This window comes from Eptatretus burgeri, chromosome 1 (genome assembly GCF_056783735.1).
Source record: "Eptatretus burgeri isolate ZD-2024b chromosome 1, Ebu_testis_v1, whole genome shotgun sequence".
Lineage (NCBI taxonomy): Eukaryota > Metazoa > Chordata > Myxini > Myxiniformes > Myxinidae > Eptatretus > Eptatretus burgeri.
In genome coordinates this window covers 16587143-16600202 of record NC_140961.1, presented here as the reverse complement: position 1 = coordinate 16600202, position 13060 = coordinate 16587143, and the positions used below count along the sequence as shown (strand labels likewise).

At 42.3% G+C, this 13060-nt stretch overlaps 1 long non-coding RNA gene across 3 annotated transcripts in view; it reads left to right on the top strand.

The window, feature by feature from the left end:
• Nucleotides 1-10235, top strand: part of LOC147033940 (uncharacterized) — a 13457-nt gene extending 3222 nt beyond the window's left edge. For all 3 annotated transcript variants that reach the window (XR_015059117.1, XR_015059121.1, XR_015059101.1), the window contains exons 3-4: nt 3765-3857; nt 9743-10235. This is a non-coding gene — a long non-coding RNA (uncharacterized LOC147033940). The remainder of the gene's footprint in view (nt 1-3764; nt 3858-9742) is intronic.
• Nucleotides 10236-13060: the final 2825 nt, after the last annotated feature.

Here is a 13060-nt window from a genome sequence, read left to right as displayed (position 1 = left end):
ACATCATCATCCCAGAATTCCTGCACAATATACATCATGACCCAGTCATAAACTAGAAGGGCACTCGGTAGAGTGCATACCTCCGCCACATAATGCCTGATCCATGAGAACATTTTTTATATTCATTTAGATCCACGAGAACATTTTATACTGCACGGCCTAATACATTTTTGAAATATCATGCTGTACAGAATTATATCGTTTTTGGCCCTATCTCTCAATGGTGAAGAATCACTTTCGTAAATAAATAAATAAATAAATAAGCAAACAAAAAACAAAATAATTGTGCAGTATAACTTTTTCTTTTCTGTCGAAAATCTTAATTGGAATTAGCAATTTTGATATTGGTATAATGAGTTGACTTTCGAGATAATGAAACAATATAAAATGGACAATAGATGCAAATTTCATGGATTGCTTCTGGGATCATTTACATCCCCTCTCAAATGTTGTGAGGTTGGGGCATAGACTCCTTTTTCAGACTTTCCAAAACAACATATGTTGAATGCACGTGTTTGAAAGACTGAAGGGTTCAGAGCAAAGAAATATATTTGTTGTATATATAAAATGTTGTGCCAATATTTACATATGAATACTGGATATGTCAACAATGGGTGTATTGTGTCATGCCATGTCCTTCATTGTTAAACTACTTAACTAATCAAATCTGAATCGGAACACGCTTGATCCCAGCAAGATTCAAACCAGGAAACGATGCTAATTCATTTTAATTTCAGTAATTGCTGTCAGAAACCACAGCCACTCTCCATAAAGGGGTTTATTGATCCCAACAGCTTCAGAAAACATGGACTGCATCTTCTTCAATGTAGATTCAGGACCACGATTATATGTTAATGAACATGAAAAGACTGGTTAACTGACTTACACAGGTATACCTGGAAGATTAGGAGCACTGAGTTTGCTATGTGTGGGAATGAGAGCATAGATGCACAAGTGGGACCCTCCTGGAGGTGGACGGAGGTTGTTTTGTGTTTGTTTGTTTGTTTGATTGTGTTTGTTTGTGAGCAGGATATCTCAAAACGTTGCGGACGGATTTAGAGGATAAGTTGGGTGTGTGACAAGAATGAATTGATTAGATTTTTGGTGAAGATTCGAATCCGGATCTGGATATGAGAATTGTTGAAGTGATTCTTTACCAGTGAGTGATCGGGCTAAAAACGATATATAGCATGATATTTCAAAGAGTTGTGGACGAGTTATGACAAAACTTGTTGGATGAGTTAAGTAAGTGACAAGAACAAGCGGATTAGATTTTTGTTTCTTGGCCTGATGTAGATCTGGCCTATTAGTGGGATACAATGCATAAACTGTTCAGCCTGGTGGTGTTATGCACTCCACGGAGTGCCATTTTAATTATGCCTCCGCTGACGAAGTCGTCAGAGGCATTATGTTTTTGGGTTGTCCATCCGTCCGTCCGTACATACGTCCATCCATGCTAATTTTCTGTTTTCTCTGCAACTGCTTATCCGATTGAAACAAAAATTTTTCGATTGGTGCAAATGCTCATGTAGAAGGTTGTAATGTTAATTATGGTGTGGCAGCCATGTTGGAAAAAGGAAACACTTTGGACCTCTATCTCTGAAATCACTCCATGGAAAAAATAGAAACTTGGTACATGTGAAGTGCTCTAAATCTATACTAATAAATGGCAATTTGTGTGTGTGTCAGTGTGTGTGGGTGTAGGTGTGCATCTCCACCATAACTCCAAAACCATGAAACCCAGCAGCCTGAAACTTTGCATGCTTACTTTAAAAAAAAAACTCCAAGGAAGTGCATGAGTGAAAATTGGGTATTTGGGTTCATTAAAAACACCCCCTTTTGAAGATAATTTACAGTCTTATGTAATTACATCCTTTATCAGGTGCCATCCTCGGCCACCTCGCTCTCTGGGGTTTTAAGCCGTATCCTGGGTAACCTCGCTGGGGTCTGAAGCCGCCATGTTTTTTGGCCTGCTCAACCATGCCTTGACTTGGAACAAGCTGAAACTATTTCTTCATGATAACGTTTTTTTTGTTTTGTTTTCTCCACTTTCCTCACTCATGTTGTTGAATGCCTGTTAATCAAAGGTACGAATCGCTGTATACATCGCTTTTGTAAGTGCTATAGCTTTCAAATTAGGAACTTGGAGCGATTTTATGCATAATTTAACGATGCAATTCTTCACGATCGACTCTCATGGACTAATTATAGTCTCATGGACTAAAATTTCCAAAACATTAAACTTATCTTTTTTCTACTGTTTGGAGAATTATATTGAGTGAACAAAATATTTAGGAACGTGTTAAAATTTACCAGCTTCATTGAGCTGATTTCATCGAGTGCAACGTAAATCACAATTCATTGCTCTGAAAATAATAAACCAGTGGGATAGACATGAAGGCAGCCACGCCTGATTTCTCCGTGGGGAATTTCTGGAGAATACAGCTTTTAAATTTCAACCTGATCAGACACATGGTCTGGCAGCCAGAATTATTTAATATTTTGAATCTGGGTTCAGATTTGAATCAAACTTGGTACAAGTATGTATAATGATGTAATATTGTGGGTGGAGGCATATCGGGCGACGTCGCGATGTCGAAGAGTGCCCTTATAGTTTGTTAATTTTTGGGGGTGGTGCCATCTTTGAATGTCTTGGCATTTACTCACTCTGCTTTAACAAAAAAGCACCTCCTTTATTTATTTTTATGATGGGTGAAGTGTGGAGGGACTTGAGCTGGGAGTCCCAATATAACGAAATTTCGATACAATAACCAGTAGATATAATGATACTACTGTAATCATTTTTACTCGCTTCACCATGAATCTGAGACACTGGAAAAAAAAAGTATTTGTTGTTGCCAAATAATTACCATTCCGCAGATTAATATGGAGTAAATGTTTTACTAAACCTGGTGGCATAATGTTTAGAGTTTCTGCTCTGTGTCTGAGAGGTTGGTGTTTCGAACCCAAGCCGAGTCAGACCAGAGATTTTAAAATTGTCTGTGTTGGTGTTAATCATTTTAAAAGGATACCACCCAGACAAAGAACCATAAGTTGGCAACCATTAGACAAGCTTGATGGGCCTAATGGTCTCCTGCATTGAGGTTCCTTCGAAAGCAATTCATTATTATATTATAGGCTCAAGATTAGGGCGAGGTATCCTGAAATTATGAGTGTCAAGTGAAAAAATGAAAGGGGTAAGTTGGATAATTTTTTACATTTCCCCGCAATGCAAAGTGGAATTTGTTTTATATAAGGGTACAGCAGTAATTGAAAATGTATTCCTCATCAATATTCCATGAGATGAAGAGCATGCCGACTGACATTCAATGTGAGATCATGGCTTTTGGGTACCTGATGAAGATGGCATTGCCATCACATTGAGCCATAAGTATTTGGGCCATGGGGGTTATGTTTTTGAGGAACGGAAGTTAACAGCTCATTGCAAGGTTGAAAATGAGGGCGTGCAGTCAAGAGGTGTTAGCAGATAGAGCCACAGGAACCTTAAAAGGAGGAATGAGAGAACATGTTAACAGATATTTTCCAACTTTTTGTCAAAAAGTGTTTCCGGGAGTCATAACATATTGTTTCTCTGTAATTTTAATTTAACAAGGGAAGTGCTTTATTGATCTTCCTTCCCTTGGCATATGCTGAAAAGACGTTTGCATTAATTGATGCCAAATAACAAATAAGCAAATAATTCAAATGTTTTGCCGGGTTATAACATGTTACAATAATATTTGCAACATATTTATTCCTTACAGCCGTTGAAAACATATCTAAAGAAGGGGGACTCCAATGGTGAAAAGAACGATGTGCAAATATCCAACATCAACAACCTGCTGGAAAAGATCTTGGTAACATCATATTTCCATCCAACAATGGTGCAATTCATATTGTCGTTGTAGAGGGTGGTGGTATGCCTGGTGTTGGCTTAATGGTTAGGGGAGTGGGCTTGGGATTGTAGGATCCTGAGTTCAAATCCCAATTGGCTGTTGAATTAATACCAGCTGGGGTTGACTTTGGTTGACCTTCCGAGGTTGGTAAAATGAGTGCCATCTTTCTGGCATCCTGTGTCAGTGTTGACCCGTCCAAGATTGTGCCCAACAGCCCAAGAGACTGCTTAGGCATCACCAATGTTCTGCACAGAGTATGGTCCTGATGGATGGATGGATAAGGTGGTGGTTGTGGTAGTTCTAAGCTCCATAAACAAGCCAGTTTGAAGAAAAAGAGTGATCCCATCACCTCAATCTTTGACAACAATGGGTCAAAAAGTGATCATTGAGATGCTCAGATAACTTACCTGACACAAAGCCAATTTCGTGTGTGTGTGTGTGTGTGTGTGTGTGTGTGTGTGTGTGTGTGTGTGTGTGTGTGTGTGTGTGTGTATACATACATATGATATATTTGCCTCGTGGTTGCTTAATGGTTAGGGTAGTGGGCTTGGGATCGTAGGATCCTCAGTTCAAATCCCACTTGGCTATAAAATTAATACCAGGTGGGGTTGACTCTGCCTGTCACCCTTCCGAGGTTGGCAAAATGAGTGCTATCTTGCTGGCATCCTGTATCGGAGTGGCGACTCATCCAGGATTGTGCCCAATAGCCAAGGAGACTGCTTAGGCAGCACCAACACTGCACAGAGTATGGTCCCAATGGATGGAATGGATGGATATTTTATCACGAGAACACCGAACATACCTCCTTCACCATTAGCCCTTACTTCAACCAGTAACCTCCTTTGTGGTGACTTGTTAAGACTAACTGCATAGATAATGATGATGAAGCAGACTTGCCCAATGGCAATTAATCTACTCTACCAGAAATATCTAACCATCTATTCACCTCCTCAAAACTTCCAGCAAATTTCGTGCTCTCTGTCTGTCTTTCTATATCAAAAACATAGGCTCATGGAAGAGTGGAGCAACAGATGGCAAAAATGCATTGTACTAACAGTGGGTCAGTGAGTTCCACAATTGGACACAACAAAGGAAGGAACAAATAAGAATATAGAGGAAGTTCAGTCACTCAAACTCCTGGGTCTCACTATCAGCCATGATCTTTCTTGGGCAAATCATATTTCAAAGTTGGCCTCCAAAGCCAGCTGTCAACAGGTCATCCTCCATTGTACAATGTCCTTCCTTGACACACCTGAACTCCTATCCACTTGCAAGGTCTTCATCCACAGCTTTATGAAGAAAGGCTCTCCCCTCTGGGATGGCTCCCCTGCCTAACGCCTTGCTCAGCATGATGTTTTGGAAACCAAGGCCTTGAAGAAAATTGGCATCTCCCACAATGAAGCCGAGTCTATAGGCTTATCACTTCGCCCTCACAGGTAGGTCAGTGGTCTCTCTGTCTTCTATCACCTCCTTTTCAGGTTTGCACACCCCTTCTCTTTCTGTACTTTGTCACCCCCCCCCCCACTCCCATGTTTCTGCAAGGCACACACCTCCACCATCAACACCTTTCTGGTGAAACTACCTAAATCCAGTATAACTACTCACCATTCCTCTTTTTTCCTCCCTATGGAACCAACTTTCACATCCTCTTCAATCTTTCTTCCCTCCAGGCCTTCACGACAACTATGCTGTTCCTTTTGCATCCTGTTTTTGTCTGTTACATCCTGATCTGTTCAGTGTACGAGCTCTTCCCAAAGAGAGAAGAGAGGGGAAACACAGTAAATGATGTGCGAAGAGCAAAACAAATGAGAGAAGGAAAGATATATGATGTAAGGCCTAAGGCTCACAAGCACATAGCATAACCAAGGCGGAAACAAAGACAACCTCATAATAGATCGAACACAACTAAGCAGGTACCTACACCAGACTCGGTGATGTAATTGTTAGAGTGCTTGATCTGATTCTGGGAGGTTGGCAGTTCGAATCCCAGGCGAGTCACACCACAGACTTTTTAAAATGATACGTGTTGCTTGATGCCCTGCATTTAAAAGATGGAGGACAGACAAAAAAAAGCATAGGTTGGCAACCATTGTGCAGGCTTGGTGGGCCTAATGGCCTCTTCCTGTGTTGAGGTTCCTTGAAGGAGAACTCATACTTATTATGTGAAGACATGCCAACAAATCAATCCTACTAATGACAGTATGTGAATAAATAACAACAGGCAGACAAGAAAGATACTTATGGTACACTTAGGCTTCACCAGCAAGACTAGTTCTTCATTCTCCATATGGTATACTGAGCTTTTGACATTGAAAATTATTAGAATAAGGGACGTCACTTGCAGTTCGGCATCCCAGGTCCTTGGATTCAAGCACCAACATTAGTTGAACAACAATGACCAAGATATAGCCAAGCTACAAGATAATGTGCCCAATGCTCATGGTGGGAGAACAAGGCTGCAGAGCTTCAGCAAGTTGTTGAAAAGAACAGGCAGTTTGATACAGAGACTGCACCATCAGAACTGGTTAACGTCATCGCTGGTCAGGTAGCATCACCAGAAATAGCCAAGAGTCTCACTGGATTCCGAGATGTGGGTCGACAGAAACACACAGAGTTCATGGAAAGGAGACTTGCTGAAAGAACCAAGCCCTTGAAGTTCTGGGATGCAGAAAAACAAAACAAGATCGTTACGTTTGCAGATATGAGAACATCCCTGGACATAGATAAGGACACCAAGAAGTTGATGGTACGTTCAGAAGTGTTATTTCGAAGACTTCTGGCTGCATCAAAACAATGAAATGTCAACATGGAGACAGAGTTACAGCACGAACTGGCAGCCATCCCACCAGCCTTATTCCATGATGATGGCAACATGAGGAAATGTGTGAAAACAGATCGAACCAGTAAGCTGGTGTCAACAACAGAGAGAGTCCTTGAGCTTCCACCACTTGATGGCAAAAGCAGCTAAATGTAAGATGGCACGGCTCTTATCCAAGGAAAACATGAAGCGCAATTAAACACTTTCAGAGACATTGCTCAGCTGATATTACGCAAAGTTGGAGCTCTGCTCAACGGTCCACTGAACATCAAGTCCATCGTCCTTGTGTTCGATCGTTATAATGTTCTCCAGTCTGTCAAACAACAGGAAAGACATCGCCGAGGTGGCACATGCGATGTTGCAAGTGCAAGCCATGTAATTGCTCCAGAACGAGTTGTGCCACATTCCAGGAATTTCCTGAAGAATGCAGCTAACAAAGCCAACCTTGCAGCATTCATATCACAGAGGATACTGGACGAAGCACCTGGAATGGTTAACGACAAAATCGTCACTCTTGCTGGTGGGTTTGCAGAAGCACAGAAAGTTGCTATCATTGACTCAGATGGAAAGAGGGATCTTGTTCGGCTCTTAAGCACACACGAAGAAGCAGATACGCACGTGCTTCTCCATGCCATTGACCTTGGACCATCTCATGATAGGTTGATTATCAAGACAGATGATACAGATGTCCTTGTTCTTCTCCTTTACTACCAAAGTAAACGTCGGCTGACACAGTTGACCTATGTGCATGCTGGGCACACTGGGCAACGCACCAACAGAGAAAGATTCATACCGATCCATTCCATTTGTGACCAACTTTGAAAAAGCATTTCACAGGCATTGCTGACTGCATATGCGCTAACAGGATGTGACACAGCCAGCAGTCTGTACGAGATTGGAAAGAAAACAGCCTACAACAAGCTTGTTCAATATGCAAAAGATCTTCCTGCCCTCTGCACCATGGGAACGACTTCTGAGTTGCCACAGAACTTACCCAATGTCCGTCGATACACTTTGACTTTAGATGGAAACAAAAATAAATCTAATGGTGACTTATGTACAACATTAGATGAGTTGAGGTGTATGAATTTGCTTGCAAAAGTGACAAGCCTGCATCAGCATTCCCACCGACTGAGGATGCTTTCCATCAACACGTATTGCATGCTAAGTACCAGGTATCTATTTGGATGCAGTGCGAGGTTGTCAAGCCACATCTCTTGAACCCGATTGGCAATGGCTGGAGGTGGAATGAAGACACATTTTCCTTGCAACCAGTATACTACGAGAACGATGCTGCACCTGTAGAAGTCCGAGACCTAACGCATATGTACTGGATGGATATCGAGTGCAGCACTTCTCAGAAATGCCACCGTTTTGCATCAGGATTGCCTTGCACAGAATTCTGTTCCTGTCAGGGTATCAAGTGTGACAATAAGCAGGAGACACCTATGACTGTGAACTAGCAGATATCCATCTATGATGGGTATGGGGGGGGGGGCAGGACGGATCACAATACCTGGTTACGGTAGTTTCTTTGAATGTTTTGCGCCACATTCAACAGCTCAGTTCATATTGGTGGCGTGTCTGGGTGCCCATGGTAGCATTGTTAGCCTTGACACATAGTGCCGGATGAGTAACACAAACGATTTCACATATTCATCGTTTAGATATTACCGCCACCAACAGATTAACAACATGGCAGGATAAAAGTCGTAAATGCTGAGTTGAACAAACGTCCTGAACTCATGGACTTAGTAAAGTAAAGCACGTCGTCTGGGACCCGGCCATCGGTTTGCCGCCGAACGCTGCTGATTGTGACATCATTGATTCCCTCTGAAAATTCGATCTATATTCGAGTTTTTGAATCCGCTATCACCTGGGTAAATACATGGAACACACAATGCGAAGATTTCAGAAGTATGAACAGAATATGTTTGGAGAAAAGTGTGTTAGAAGTTCCAGGCTTATGCCCATTATATTATGATGACAGTGACAGTGATGATTCAGATCAATGCTTCCTTTTCAAGACTAACAAACCAAGAACATTTTAATAATTTGGAGCAGAATGTTTACCCTTTTGGTGAATCTTCAGTAATTGAAAACTATCATTGTATAATTATCGGTGATACTTTGCTGCTTTGGTCAAATTGGCCAGCCTGAATCTGGAATAAGGGGTTCAGTTAACGTAATCGCGCGGTAAGCTCCCCAAACATCATTTGAGTGCCTTTTTGGATACATTCATCATCAAAAATGAAGAGAAAAGTTTTCTGAGCAAGTTTGATTAAAATTAATCATTGTGCATGGAAACGCCATGTGCTTTTCTATGGAACTTCTTGCGCGTAAAAGTAAAATTTGATCATATTTTTCTGATATCTTCAGGTTTGTGAAGTTTTGCGATGTTAGAATTAGCGACTACAACGATCCCATGACAACACGCTCTTAATTCTGAACAATATGACACTTCATTTGTGCAAATTGGTTGAAAATTAAAAACATTTAACAGCTGTTTTTGTGATTTTATGACGTGCCCAAAATTGCGGACTTCCAAAAACACAAGTCATGTCAAAAATAAATGTTATCCCCAATATTCTTTTTTTTTCCACAACCATCCATTTCCAACTCCACACATCCCAATACTTTATTTTTTTAACCAGCCATTATAACAGCACTATTGATCCTATGTGAGGTGGAATCCAACTAAAAACTGGAATCTGATGAAGTGCCTTGTACTTTTGAATATACTGTCCACTGAACTTTGAAAGTGTGTGGGCTGGGAGGTGAGGGATGACAATAAGGAAAATGAATTGCCCCATTTACTAACACTTGCTTGTGAAGTTTATAGATCCCCCCACAATCTCGTTTGAAATGGTACACTCTGGGCATATTCTAAATCTGGGGCATGTCAATGGCACCAGAATGGGAGGGGGGTGGTAGGAGTTGAGTATTTGGGAAGAGTGATGGATGGAGGGAGTCACTGTGTTACAAATGTAATTGAAAATGCAACAACTGATGCCATTCATTCTGGCAGGAATTCTGGTCACTGAAACGAACAAACAATCAAGACTACATTGACCATACTCCAGTGGCCACTTCTTAGTACATTGTGATACAAATGACCAACATGACTGTGTAAGTACTCCAAATGGTGAAATAATCATTCTGTCAAATCAAATTTGGGTATTTAATTTGTCGATGTCTGTTTGCCTATCAATATGCATTTGTTTAATCTTTGAGGTTGGAATCCCATTGCGAAGTAAGTTGCATGCACATGACTATCCATCTGACTTGGGTTTGAGGGTAGAGGAGTCGAGGCTGAAACCTGAACCCTATCCAGGTTCCTCCTGATGACTTCGTCTTTGCTTTTTGCTTGTTCGGGTTCCTTCTGATTACTCCAATAAAGGACTGCACCTATTTGGTCTTCTATTTGATTTGAATTGAATTTATTTTAATTCCATTCTGAATTCAAGTGAATAACAATAAACGTCATGGGTCAGGGTGAAGTGTCCAATCAAAGCAGAGTTGCATCAAAGCGGGACGTCTTAGTACCCGGTCATCACTTCCAGCAGTTATAAATGGGGCAGTTCTAGTTCTGTCTCTTATTAATTACATAACACACCAGTACACAAACACCACAAAAAACTACATAAACACTACATGAAGCAAGTCGTGGTTAGTGCAATCTCCAATTGCCCTTTTTCTTGCACTGGGTATGGAATCCTTTGGAAAAGTAGGCCTTTGGTTTTGGTCCATGTTAGGTGTAAAGAGGTCCATGGTGTAATGGGTAGGATGCCATTTTATGGTCAATGATAACAAGGATCTAAAGTGCCACAGCTAATTGTGGATGTCGATGGTGTGGAAGATGGCATGCTGTTTTCAAGTCTATGATGGGTGTGGAGTCCCTTGAGGTAGTGCTCACATTCTAAGCAAGATGACCTGTGTTCAGTTCCTGCATGGGGCTGTCTCACTTTCTTACTCCAAATGCTTCTGTTGACCTGGCAATAAGTTTAAGAACCAAATTTTAATCGATCAGCAAGTATCTATCCCGGGTTAATGGATCTACAAGTGATTAAGCTGTTATTCATGTATTTGTTAAGTAGCTTTTGAAAATGTAAGGCAACTACATAAATAAACTTATGGAAGTTTGATGGTGGTGGCCTCCGCTGGTGTTATGTTTTTTTTAAAAATCCAAATTTTCAAGCATAAAGGATTCTCTCATTCGAGCAGCCATAACGAGTTGGTGGAACAACACAGATCAATAAAAAGGGTTCTCGGGCCAAGGAGGCTGCAGAACTTGTTGATCATTTTTAACAGCACTAGACTGCATTCATAAAGAAATACTGCAGACAATCTCACACCTTGGTTGGTACACACCAAAACAGAAATCGTGAAAGAGTTGTGATGCATTGCATGAAACAGTTGACAAAGGTGAAGCTTGGAACAAAATATAAATGAAATATACTGGAATTGTGAAAAAAAACTATATATATATATATATATATATATATATATATATATATATATATATATATATATATATATATATATAGTATAATGTTGCGGGCCGGGGGTCGGGTGGGAAGACCACTAGGTGGGGGAAGCTATCTCGGCTCCCATTAGACTCCCCGGAATTTTAGGCCTTCACACATGGATAATTCTGTGACGCGGTGGGTCGATTAACCGACCGTGGACACTAATAACTCAACCGCGTGACCTCGGGTCCTCCCGTCTATGGGTTAATCGGGTTACCTAATTAATCACGTGATCTAATTACCGGGTAACATGCCCTCGGTACGCCTTGTCCGAACCGGATCAATCTACTGGACCGGATCACTTTACCGGATCGGATCCAGCCGAGCAACACTGCCAAGGACGTACCGGCTAAAAGGAACGCATCGTTGGGAAAAAAAAGTCCCGGCTAAGCTAGGATTTGGATCATGCTGAATCAATGGAAGAAAAGACAAAAATGAGCAGGAAACATTCCTAATAATGATTTATTAACAATGGGCGAGGAATGGTATGTGGCACGATCAGGATTTATTGGGGTGTGTTGTGCAGAGATAGGGGAGAGAGGTGTGGTGCAGCAAATAAACAGGCAACTTACAAAAGGGGACACAGAGCAGACTTAACAAGAGAATCATAACAATCTATCTATAATTCCAGCAATATGTGTGTGTGTGTGTGTGTGTGTGTGTGTGTGTGTGTGTGTGTGTGTGTGTGTGTGTGTGTGTGTGTGTGTGTGTGTGTGTGTGTGTGTGTGTCTGTATGTGTGTCTGTATGCGACCGCAGTTTCTCGACGACCGCCAGTCCGATCTGATTTAAACTTGCCAGGAATATTGCCGTGGACCCATGGATGTGCTTTTTCGAGGTTTGATATCAATCGGACGAGCGGTTCCCAAGTTACGGCCATTTATCTGTCGACCAATGACGAGACACGGTGATATGACATGACGAATGACGTCACAATTAATGTTAATTTATTTATTTTTTATTATTTTAATTTTTTTGCACGATTGACGGTCCGATCTGATTGAAACTTGCCAGGAATATTGCTGGGGACCCGCGGATGTGGGCCTACGGGCCCGCACTAGTAATAATAACAACAATAAAGATCTTCTGCAGTCGCACTTAAGCAGACAGGCGCCAGGATACACACACACGCACACAGACACAGAAAACCCGATGAAGAGGGAGTATTGAAAGAAGAAGGGAAAGGAGCTGAGGCTACAATCTCGGTGCCTTTGTTCTTGATCGCACGAACGCGCCACTAATACGTTTCGGGGGGGGGGGGGGGCGGATGCTCAGTAGTGTGGCACCCGACAGTGGGCGCGTCCTCTCTGGCTTCAGCAGAGCGTGTGGAGACCGTGTTCGTGTGGGAGGGGCTTGATTGGAGAAGGGGCGGAGTCGAGCGCGTGGACGGAGTGGTAGGCGGGACCAGTTTGGCGGGTGGGGTCGATGTCGTGAGGGCGGAGATGAGGAGGCGGAGTCCAGACAGCAGGAGGCGGGTCGTGGTGATGTCACAAGGGTGAGGCGTGACCGGGAGAGAGGCGGAGAAAGAGAAAGGCGGAGGGACCGCTCCGACCTTTATAGGATTTGCCGTGTGGGGAGGGGGGCGGGCACCCTCAAGCAATACGTCATCACCTGAATCAGGCACTCCGATTGGCCCCGTCCCCTCACGTGACCCGCTAACTTTGGCCTGAAACAGCCTCACTTCGTTTCCAGCAAGGTCATCTCAGACAGCGGCAATTTTCCGCTCCAACCCCACGACATGACACGAATCGCCCACACCGAAATTGGCACGCGAATCGTCCGGCCGAGGGTCCCGCATTCCTCCTCGGGTGTCCGACCA